Genomic DNA, 11,514 nt, shown 5'->3' on the forward strand with positions numbered 1-11,514 from the left:
GTCAAACTTTCACTCTTCGCAGATGACATGATACTTTATGTAGAAAGCCCAAAACTCCACTGAAAAAGAAATGTTAGAACTGATACATGAATTTAGCAAAGTCACAGGATATAAAATCAATGGACAGAAATTGGTTGCATTCCTATATACCAGTAATGAAGCAGAAGAGAGAAATCAAGGAATTTATCCCATTTACAATTGCACCAAAATCCATAAAATACCTATGAATAAACCTAACCAAGGAGGTAAAAGATCTATACACTGAAAACTATAGAAAGATTATGAAAGAAATTGAAGAATACACAAAGAAATGGAAAAATATTTCATGCCCATGTATTGGAAGAACAAATATTGTTTAAGTGTTGATACTAACCAAAGTAATCTACATGTGCAGTGTAATCCCTATCAAATTAACACCAGCGTTCTTCACAGAGCTAGAACAAACAATCCTAACATTTGTATGGGACCAGAAAAGACCCCAAATAGCCAAAGTAATGTGGAAAAAGAAAACCAAAGTTGGAGGCATCACTATTCCAGACTTGAAACTATATTACAGTGCTGTAATCATCAAGACAGTGTGGCATTGGCACAAAAACAGACATAGAGATCAGTGGAACAGAACAGATCCAGAAATGGACCCACAAATGTATGGCCAACTCATTTTTGACAAAGCAGGAAAGTATATCCAATGAAATAAAGACAGTCTCTTCAGCAAATGGTTTTGAGAAAACTGGAGAGCAATATGCAGAAAAATGAACCTGGACCACTTTCTTACACCATACACAAAAATAAACTCAAAATGAATGAAAGACCTAAATATAAGACAGGAAGCCATGAAAATCCTAGAGGAGAAAACAGGCAACAACCCCTTTGACCTCAACTGCAGCAACTTCTTACTTGACATGTCTCCAGAGGCAAGGGAGACAAAGGCAAAAATGAACTATTGGGACATCAAGATAAAAAGCTTCTGCACAGCAAACAATGAACAAAACTAAAGGCAGGTGATAGCAAAGGAGAAGATATTTGCAAATGACATATCAGATAAAGGGTTAGTATCCAAAATCTATAAAGAACTTAACAAACTCAACACCCAAAAAACAATCCATTGAAAAAGAAATGGGCAAAAGACATGAATAGAAACTTTTCCAAGGAAGTCATTCAGATGGCTAACAGACACATGAAAAAAATGCTCAACATCACTCATCATCAGGGAAGTACAGTTCAAAACCACAATGAAATACCACCTTACAACTGTCAGAATGGCTAAAATTAACAACTCAGGAAACAGCACATGTTGACAAGGATGTGGAGAAAGGGGAATCCTTTTGCACTGTTGGTAGGAATGCAAACTGGGACAGCCACTCTGAAAAATAGTCTGGAGGTTCCTCAAAAAGTTAAAAAAAGAATTACCCTTTAACCCACCAATTGTACTACTAGGCATTTGTCCAAAGGATAAAGGAGTGCTGTTTTGAAGGGACATGTGCACCCCAATGGTTAAACCTGCCCTATTGACAATAGACAAAGTATGGAAAGGGCCCAAATGTCCATCAACTGATAAATGGATAGAGAAAGTGGCGTATACTAAGTGTCCATCAACGGACGAACGGATCAAGAAGATGTGGTTTATCTATACGATGGAATACTACATGGCAATGACAATGANTGGCATATATATATCTATATACACATATACATAATATTATTCATATATATTTATACACACATAATGGAATATTACTTGGCAATGAAAAAGAATGAAATCTTGCCATTTGCAACAATATGGAGGAACTATTATGCCAAGCAAAATAAGTTAGTTAGAGAAAGACAAATACCATATGATTTCATTCATATGTGGAATTTAAGAAACCAAACAGATAACATAGCAGAAGGGAAGCCAAAACAGATAAAACCAGAGAGAGGAAAAAAAAGCAAAAAACAAACAAACAAAAAACAAAACCAGAGATACAAACCATGAGAGACTCTCAAATACAGAGAACAAACTGAGGGTTGATTGAGGGGTGTTGGATGGGGGGATGGGCATTAAGGAAGGCACTTGTTGGAATGAGCACTAGGTGTTATATATAAATGATGAATCGATTCTATTCCTGAAATCAATTATTATACTCTATGTTAACTAAATTAAAAATAAATAAGTAAATAATGGTTTAAAAAGTAAAAGAATGTTTCTCCAGTTTGAAAAAAAGTAATACTAAACTTTGGTTTGAGAATCCATCACAGTAATTCCATCATTTATTTTCACATTCTTTACCATAACAATAATAGCTGTCATTTACTGAGAACTTACAATGTGTCAAATACAACACCCAAAGTATTGTATATACCTTTATCTTTCATTTTTTACACTACAATATAAGAATCAATCCCATTTTCCAGACAAATAAACTGAGGTTTATCAGTTGATAGTAAATGGCAGATCCAGCCATTGATTCCAGATTTGTGTGACTATAAAATTCAGACTTTTCCATAGTACAATGGAGTCCCATATGAGGGATTAATTTTTGTGAATTCAAATATTGGTGCACTGCACTGGCGCCAGAGATGGGAGATAGAAGAGAATGAAGGAGACAATAATTTAAATAATATGGATAATCCAACTAGCCATTTTATCCAGTGAATATGCATTCCACAGGAATTCTGAGGTAGTCGCTATAAATCTGCTATTACCTCAGGATATTTGAGCTCCTACATGCCTGTGAGGCTGATGTGTTTCTGATACTTCTGTCTCCTCTTAATAATATGGCTGTAAGTGCAAGCTGGCTTCTTTATCTCCTGTTAAATCAGATGAAAAATTATTGAATTAGTAACAGAAGTATCTTGTACAGACAGTGAGTTATAATTCCATCTCTGTGTACCACACTACCTACTCAGGACCTTTCAAGGATAATTTTGAGTCTACATACTTTTCATTTTAAAAACAAAATTCTGACGTTAAACCTCAAATGGCTGTAAATTCAGTTAAATTTGTCTTATTATCTGGAGGAGTGGATTTTAATGTTTGTATAATAAAATGCCTTTCTGAAGTGGGATAATAGAATATTCATTCTGCAATCTTAAGGTGTGTTAATGCAGTTAAACCTATTCCAAAAAAGGGGGGGGCATTACTATTATCCTGCTACAGCAATACTATGAAAGCCCTACTTAACCCATTTTGTAGAAGTAGATTTTGCTTTGTGTTTTATGAAAGTCATTAGTTAACTTACAAAAAATATTCTGCAAGGTGGTGAGAATTCTGTTAAGTTCACTTAGCTGTTGATTATCACCAAGTTAACATGGAAAATAATATGTAAGTGGAAGTGAGTAAACACAATTATCACAGTGTTTTGTTTTTTAATACTAAATTTTTATTGAAATACAGTTTACATAGAGAAATATACTTGCATGTGAAAGTGTGCGTCTGAATACATTTTTACAGACTGAACATACCTGTGTGAACAGCATTCACACACAAGCACCTTAAAAGACCCTCATGCTTCTTTCCAGATGTGACTCCTCCCACCTTCCCAAGTAACCATGAGTCTGACTTTTGACCGTATAGATATTTTTTCTACATTGAATTTTATATAATAGAACCATATGGCACATACTTTTTGTGTGTCTGACTTTTAAAAATTATTTTTATTAAAATGGAGTTAACATGTAATACTGTATTAATTTCAGGTGTACAACATAGTGATTTAACATTTATAATACATTACAAATGCTCACCATGATGGATGTTGTTACCATCTGTCACCATACAAAGTTATTACAGTATTATTGACTAATTTCCTTATTTACTTTTACTGTATTTTACATTCCCACAACTTGCTTATAAGTAGAAGATTGTACCTCTTAGCCCTTTCAACTACTTCACCCATCTCTTCAATCTCCTTCCCTCTGGCAACCTTCAGTTTGTTTTCTATATTTATGAGTATATTTCTGTTTTATTTGTTCATTTGTTTTGATTTTAAGATTCCACATATAAATGAAATCCTCTGGTATTTGTCTTTATCTGTTTGACTTATTTCACTTAGCATAATACCCTCAAGATCAATCCATGTTGTCACAAATGACAAGATCTCACTCTTTTTTATGGCTGAATAATACACACACACACACACACACACACACACACCACATCTTCATCCATTCATCTGGTGATGGACCCAAGTTGGTTCCATATCTTGGCTATTGTGAATAATGCTGTGATGAACATAGAGGTGTATATATCTTTACAAATGAGTGTTTTTCTTTCTTCAGATAAATGCCCAGAAATGGAATTACTGGATCATATGATCTTTGTCTTTTTAATTTTTTGATGAATCTCCATTCTATTGTCCATAGTGGCTGCACTAATTTACACTGCCATGAGCAGTGTACTGGGTTTTCTTTTATCCATATCCTCACCAACACTTGTTATTTCTTGTCATGTTGATTTTAGCCCTTCTGTCTGAGATGATATCTCGTGGGTTTGACTTGCATTTCCCCAATGTTTAGTGATATTGAACATCTCTTCATGTGTCTTTTGGAGATCTGTATGTCTTCTCTGCAGAAGTATCTATTCAGATCCTCTGCCCATTTTTAATCAGGCTGCTTTTGTTGTTGTTGATGTTGTTGTTGTTGAATTGTATGAGTTCTTTATTTTAGAAATTAACCTCTTATTGAATATATTATTTGTAAATATCTTCTCTCATTTAGGAGGCTACCTTTTCATTCTTTTTTTTTTTTTTTTTGCAAAATCTTTTTAGTTTGATGTAGTCCCAATAGTTTATTTTTGCTTTTGTTTCCATTGTCAGAGGAGGCAGATTCATAAAAAGATTGCTAAAGCCTATGTTAAAGAATTTATTCTTTGTATTCTTTTAGGGGATTTTATGGTTTCCGGTCTTATAGTTAGGTCTTTTTAAAAATTTTTTAATTAAATTCCAGTTAGCTAACATACTGTTTAACATTAGTTTCAGGTGTGCAATTTATAGAGCTTTAGCACTTACATACAATACCTGGTACTCATCACAAGTGTACTCCTTAATTCCCATCACCTGTTTAATCCATCCAGCCCTCATCTCCCCTTTGGTAACCATCAGTTTGTTCTTTATAGTTAAGAGTCGGGTTCTNAGTGTGTTCACTATAGTTACAAAAAAAAAGGGAACAAGCATAGGGAAAAAGAGAGAGAGATGCGAACCAAGAAACAGACTCTTAACTATAGTTGGTCCTTTAATACATGTTGAGTTTATTGTAAGTATAGTGTAAAATGGGGTTTGGTTTCTTATTTTAAATGTAATTGTCCAGTTTCCCCAACACCATTTACTAAACAGAATTTTTTTCCCTATTTTATATTCTTGGCTCCTTTATCGTAAGTTAATTGACCGTATAACCATGAGTTTATTTTTGGGCTCTCTATTTTATTCCATTAATTTAAGTACCTATTTTTGTGCCAGGACCATACTGTATTTATTATAGGTTTGTAGTATAATTTGAAATCTGAGATTGTAATACTTCCAGCTTTGTTCTTCGTTCTCAAGATTGCTTTGGCTATTCAAAGACTTTTCTGGTTTCATACAAATTTTAGGATTATTCATCCTGACTTCTCACCATTGAAGTTGTAGATTGATCCACGAGACTTCATACCATTGCAGCTGGTTCATTGTCATTGCTGATGAGTCAATATTCAATATTAATCCATTCCACTAGGATGTACATCTGTATAGTTTTCAGTTTGGGGTTATAAAAAATAATGCTGCTATGAATGCTCAAAACATGTTGCTTTATAAACATGTGAACATTTCTGTTGCATATATACCTAGGAGTGGAATTTCGGGGTCATAGATTGTGCATGTTTTCATCCTTGGTAGAAAGTGTCAGTTTTCAGGGCGCCTGGGTGGTTCAGTTGGTTAAGCGTCTGACTTCAGCTCAGGTCATGATCTCACAGTTCATGGGCTTGAGCCCCGCATCGGGCTCTGTGCTGACCGCTAGCTCAGAGCCTGGAGCCTGTTTCAGATTCTATATATCTCCCTCTCTCTCTGACACTCCCCTGCTCATGCTGTCTCTCTCTCTCTCTCTCAGAAGTAAATAAAACATTAAAAAAATAAAAAAAAAAGAAAGTGTCAGTTTTCAAAAGTGGTTGGCACTTCACACTCACATCTGAAATACATGGCAATTCCTATCACTTGGTATTTCCTATCTCTTTCATTGTAGCCAGTATGACTATCTCTTACTTAAAATATTGTAATAACTGAAGTTTCTTATGATTTATACGCATAATCAATTGCAAGGTTTCAGGGTAACAATTCCAAGAAGATAACTGTTTAGAACATCCCAAAGCTTGTGATTATTATAGGGAAATACTGTTCTTAACAGAATTACACTGAAACTCACCCTCTTGAAAACAGAACACAAAAAAATTACAGATCTATTTAACTTAAAAGCGATGGCAACTGGTTTGTGTTTCTTTTTTGGCCTTCTTCCTTTTTTTATCAAACTGTTAGGAATGACTAACCCATGCTTTATATTCATTTAAGAAAACTTTTATTGCAACAATCTTTCCATTTTATCACTGTATTCAATGAGTTTTGGTTTTCTTTCCTAAAATATGATCACAGACAGATGAAAGTTGGGAAACAATCCTTTCAAAGTATTCTGTGCATTACAATCCAAAGACCAGTTCTATGCAGAAGAAACACCTGTGGTTTCCTTTTCTTAGCATGTGTTTAAGTTTCCCTTTCCATGTAGGTTCCCCTTTTGCAACTCAAAAAATACAACATTTCTTAAATAATAAGTCTCTAGAGAGAGTGTGATTTTTGGAGAATTAAAGTTTTCATCAATATTTGATTAAGAAGTTAGGATTTATAAAGTCAATAGTAGCAATTTTGTGAATTGTTCAGTAAGTTATAAATAGATAAGAAAAAGTTAAAATAATAGTAGCTATAGTGAGGCTGTATTATTTCACAAAAACAATGGTGGTAAGACTTTAAAAGCTGGTGTTTCTCAGTTGTATGTACTGTGTGGCAAAGGGCTTTATAAATCAAGAATATAGTCATTTTCAGATAATATTCATTATTATTAGCAAATTATGAATAGGAAGAAATGTCTTTAATCTCTTAAAGAGTACAAAAAAACCCCACAAAATTCTACAAAAATCCCCACAAAATTCTACAGCAAATATAATTCTTAATTGTAAAACAGTAGAAACATTAAATTTAAAACTAGGAAACTAGACAAAGATGTCTAATTTTACTGTTTCTATATAGCCTTATACTGGAGGTTGCAGACAGAAGCAAAGAGAGGAAAAGATACAAAGTGTATAAGGACTGGGGTGCCTAGGTGGCTCATTTTTGTTAAGTATTAGACTCTCAATTTCAGCTCAGGTCATAAACTCATGGTTCATGAGTTTGAGCGAGCCCCACATTGAGCTCTGCACTGACAGCAATGAGCTTGCTTGGGATTCTCTCTCTCTCTCTCTCTCTCTCTCTCTCTCTCTCTGTCTCCCCTGCCTCCCTCTCTATGTCTGCCCATTCCTTGCTCTCTCACACACACACACACACACACGCACACGCACACACACACACACAAAATCTCTCTCTCAAAATAAATAAATAAACTTTGAAAAAAAGAGCAAAAAGTATAAATATTGCAAAAGAAGAATACATGCTGCATTCATTTTTGGCATGTAAATATTATAAAAAAATTTAGCAAGGTGGGTATAATATCAACAATAAAAATTTGCATTTATGTACACCAACCACTTATAAAACATAATTTTGAAAGGAAAATATTACATAGCAACAAAAAATACATGGTACTTAGAAATGAATTCAACAATAAATGTACAAATCTTATATGGAGAAAATTATAATGCATTATTAATGTATTTTAAAATGCAAACAAAAATATGTAACTATTTTTATAAATCGATCAGCTTAATATTATAAAAATGCTAATTCTTCAAAGTGAGCTATAGATTAAATGAAATTTTAATCCAAATCTCAATGGACTTTTAAGAAAAGCTTACAAGCTAATTTTAAATTTTAATGGAAGATCATATACTCTAGAATAACCAAGAGACTTGTAAAGAAAAAAAAGAGAACGGTGAAAGTATTAACTCTACTAGATAGGAAGAATGATAATAAATTTACAATAATTAGACTAGAATTATCATATGCATATTCACCATATGATAGGCAAATTTACCATATGACAGGCAAATTCACCAATGAAATAGACTCAGAAGAGCCCCAAAATGAGATCAAACTTTTATGGCAATTTTATATACTTGGGAGCCTTTTCAAATTAAAAGCTGAACCTTTGAGTAAATGGTGCTGGGACAGTGCATTATCCAAAGAGAAAAACAAAACAAAACAAAAAAACCAACAAGATGGGATTCCTACACATGCCCATAAACAAAATCTGTACTTGATGGATTAAAAACTTAAATACGGAGGCAGTAATTACAGTTCTAGAACACAATATATAGGGTATCTTTATAGCTTTAGGATTTAAAAGACATTTCTTAAAACAAAAATTGTTAACCATTATATTGGTTTCTCAGGGCTGCTATAACAAATTACCACATCCTGGGTTTCTTACAACATAGAAATTTATTTCCTTGAAGTTTTGGAATCTAGAATTCTGCAATCATGGTGCCTGCAGGGCCACATGCCTTCTGAAACCTTTAGGGAAGATTCCTTTCTTGTCCCTTCTAGCTTCTGGTGGTTCCTGGTAATCCTTGCTTACCATGGTAGCATTCCAGTGTCTACCTCTATTGTCATGTGGTCATCTTCCCTGTGTCTCCTCTCTCTGTGTCTAATTTTTCCTCTTGTAAGAAAACCAGTTATTGTAATTTAATTATATCCACAGAGACCCTATTTCCAAAAAAGGTTGCATTCACAGGTTATAAGTGGACATGAGTTTGGGGGAACACTATTCAACTCACTACAACTTTGAAGGAAAAGACTGATAAATCCTTTGACTATTCACTGTAAAGAGAATGCAAAGACAACACAAAACCTGAGAGGAGATGTTATAATAAATAATGGACAATTTTATGTATATACACTGTATATAATATATAAATAGGTGATAAGAATCAATAAGAAAGATAAATAACCCCATAGGAAGATTGACTAGGGTCATGAATATGCAGTTCACAGAAGATAAAATATATATGTTAGACTGCCTAATCAAAATGTGCCAAACCTTCTTATTAAGCAGAGAAATTCAAATTAACATTGCAATAAAATATTATTTTACTTATGGGATCTGACAATACCAAGTGTTCATAAGAATGTAGCATAATACGAGATATCTATGAATAAACATAACCAAAGAGGTAAAAGATCTGTACTCTGAAAATGGTAAAACATTGATAAAAGAAATTGAAGATAACACAAAGAAATGCACAGACATTTCATGTTCATGGACTGGGAGAACAAATATTGTTAAAATGGCTGTACTCCCCAAAGCAATCGACAGATTTAATTCAATCCCTGTTAAAGCACCAACAACATTTTTTACATAACTACAACAAACAATTCTAAAATTTGTATGGAACTGCAAAAGACCCCAAATAGAGCAATTCTGAAAAAGAAAGGCAAAGCTGGAAGCATCACAATCCCAGACTTTAAGTTATGTTGCAAAGCTGTAGTAGTCAAAACAGTATGGTACTGGCATAAAAATAGACACATAGATCAATGGAACAGAATTAAAAAACCAGAAAAACCCCCCACAATAATATGGTCATTAGTCTTCCACAAAGCAGGAAAGAATATCCAATAGGAAAAGAACAGTCTCTTCAACAAATGGTGTTGGAAAAACTGGACGGCAAGATGCACAAGAATGAAACTGGACTATTTTCTTACACCATACACAAAAATAATCTCAAGATTATAATCACAATATGGATTAAAGGCCTAAATGTGAAGCCTGAAACCATAAAACTCCTGGAAAAGAGTATACTCAGTAATGTTGCTGATAAAGGATATAGCAACATTACTAGCTGGGCATTCCACTGCACCACTATTGATGCCATCTATGCTGTCATGAGGGTGGCAGCCATCAATATTGCAGCCCACAGACTGAGTGGTCCCCAAAATATCTTTAATAATTCCAGAGAGTTCCCTGGATAAAGGTTGATGCTGCATCTATTGGGCAATGTTGACAATGTCATCAAAAGTGCTATTTCCAAGTCAGGCAGAGAAGGACAAATACCATATGTTTGCACATATAGGAGGATTAGGAGTAATTTAACAGGAGACCGTGGGGGAGAAGAAGGGGGGAAATAGTGGGGGAGAGGGAGAGAGGCAAACCATGAGAGACTCTTGAATGCTGAGAACAAAACGAGGACTGATGGGTGTGGGGGAGGAGGGGGGTGATGGGCATGGAGGAGGACACCTGTAGGGATGAACACTGGGTGTTATATGGAAAACAACTTGACAATAAACTATTTGTAAAGAAAAAAAAGTGCTATTTCCACAGTGCTTAATGTTTTTCTGCTTCTTTCTGTTTCTTGGCAGTTCCTTGAGGGCTTTGATAATCATGGTAGAGGTAGTAGGTACCACTTCAATCTGGGCCTATCTGTTCTGAATGGTCACTTTCACTGTAATCCTCAGACATTTCTAATCACTGGTTGCTTTGGTAGTGTCATCACCAACCTTTTTTGGAGACAGACCCAGTGGGCCAATCTTCAGAACCAAGGCAAATGTGGCACTGACTTCGCCACTTGCACCTCAGGTATATGACTTTGATCTCATTGAGGTCGAACTCAGGCATCATGGTGGAGGCAGTTGGTGTTGGTGTTAAATGAACCCGGATTCGGAATGACTGAAGACTGTTGCACCGTTGCCTCCTCCAAGCCAAAAGCCAAAATCTGTAGCAACATTTTTCTAGATACATCTCATGAGACAAGGGAAATAAAAGCAAAAATAAACATTTGGGACTACATCAAAATAAAAAGCTTTTGCACAGTGAAGGATATAATTAAGAAAATTAAAAGGCACCTACTGAATGGAAGAAGATATTTGCACCTGACATATCTGATAAAGGATTAGTATTCAAAGTATATAAAGAATTGATAAAACTCAACCTGCAAAAAACAAATAATCCAATTATAAAATGGGCAGAAAACATGAAGAGGCAGTTTTCCAAAGAAACACATCCAGGTGCCAATAGACACATGAAAAGATGCTCAACATCACTCATCATCCTCAAGGCAACGTAAATCAAGACTACAATAAGGCATCATCTCACACCAGTCAGAATGACTAGAATCAAAAACACAAGAGACAAAAAGTATTGGAGAAGTTGTGGAGAAATAGGAACTCTCTTCCACTCTCTTGCAGCTATTATGGAAAACAGTATGGGGTTTCCTCAAAAAGTTAAAAATGGAACTACCCAATGATTCAGCAATCAACACTACTGGGTATTTTCCCAAAAAATACAAAACACTAATTCAAAGGGACACATACACTGCAATGTTTATAGCAACATTATCAGCAATAGCCAAACTATGGGAACAGCCCAAAT

The 11,514-nt window shown here is 34.6% G+C and overlaps 1 pseudogene; it reads right to left on the minus strand.

The window, feature by feature from the left end:
• Positions 1–2,749: 2,749 nt before the first annotated feature.
• Positions 2,750–10,833, minus strand: LOC144236973 (large ribosomal subunit protein uL11 pseudogene; annotated as a pseudogene).
• Positions 10,834–11,514: the final 681 nt, after the last annotated feature.

The sequence above is a fragment of the Crocuta crocuta genome, unplaced genomic scaffold, assembly GCF_008692635.1.
Source record: "Crocuta crocuta isolate KB4526 unplaced genomic scaffold, BGI_CrCroc_1.0 scaffold126, whole genome shotgun sequence".
NCBI classification, from domain to species: domain Eukaryota; kingdom Metazoa; phylum Chordata; class Mammalia; order Carnivora; family Hyaenidae; genus Crocuta; species Crocuta crocuta.